Here is a 1,263-nt window from a genome sequence, read left to right as displayed (position 1 = left end):
GCGGCTTCACGTTTTTCAAATAAAGCTGCTATTCTTATTTGATGGCAAATAAAGAACAACATGTGAAGATGATTTTACTTCAATTCCACCACTTCAATAATTTTTTTTTCTTTTTTTGTCAGAGCACTTCTATTAAATTACCTGCTATGATATATATATTAATCCCATTACCAATATCTTTTTTATTCTAAGCACCAAATTACTTTCGCTAAAGTAGAGTGTTTCCAGAAAAATAAAAAATTGGAAAGTAACAAACGTGTTCTTGGCGCTAAATGGCTTTTTTGCTTTTTTTTCTTTTTTTTTTTGAAAGTAGTTGATTCCCTTGCTAGTAAAGAGGTTAGGTAAAATATTAAAAAATTAAATAAAAATCTAAAACGTAACAAACGTGGTCTTAGTTCTAAATTGCTTTTTCTAAAGTCCATGCTGCCGCGTTGCTGGTGAAGAAAATTTTCATTCTTTTATCTCTCCTCTAATAAAAATAATTTAATTTTATCATCTCTCTTTTATAAAATGAAAAATCAGCCTCCTTCTTCTCTTTCTCTTCCGGCAACACTGAATGCTTTATTTTAGAACAATATGATGGTTAATAGGAAACTTGGTATTAAATGCTTCATTTTTTTTTCTTAAATATGACAGCTAGAAAAAAAAAAAATACAAAATTAAAAAGCAATATTTGATCCTTAGGAAAATAATTTTTTTTAAAAAATATGATCATTAAAAAAAAAAGACAAATTTAGAAAAATATGACAGTTAGGAAATGACAAAATTTAAAAAATTTGATTGTTGAAGAAAGAATAAAGAAAAATATTTAAATAGAATAGTGAAAGTAAATAGCTAAAATGCTAAGCCGAATGTAGGTTCTTTAAAAGATTGAATAGCTAAAATAAAAAAATGTGGTCTTTTTGCTAAAATGTAGGTAAATATTTATTCAACCGGATGTGAATACTCTAATTGGCCAAGAGCCAAACACTCTGTGTCTACCAAATATATATAAGTACAATCGTATATGCTCTGTTTTGGATATCAACCAAAACATATTCTCAAAACTTTCATTATAATCATGTGTTCTGTTTTTTGTTCTTTTTTTAAAAAAAAAAAAAAAAAAAAAAATCAAGTGAGAGAAATAAGAGCAACTTTCTTATTTATTTTTTATAAAATAATTTTCACATAGGATCAGGAGGGCACGAGAACAACAATAGGATAACACCTAGCGTATCCCAAAGTAATTCTCAAAATAAAATCTAAAGAATATCTTATCCCTAT

Source organism: Corylus avellana, chromosome ca5, assembly GCF_901000735.1.
Source record: "Corylus avellana chromosome ca5, CavTom2PMs-1.0".
Classification (NCBI taxonomy): Eukaryota; Viridiplantae; Streptophyta; class Magnoliopsida; order Fagales; family Betulaceae; genus Corylus; species Corylus avellana.
This window is presented reverse-complemented; position numbering follows the sequence as displayed.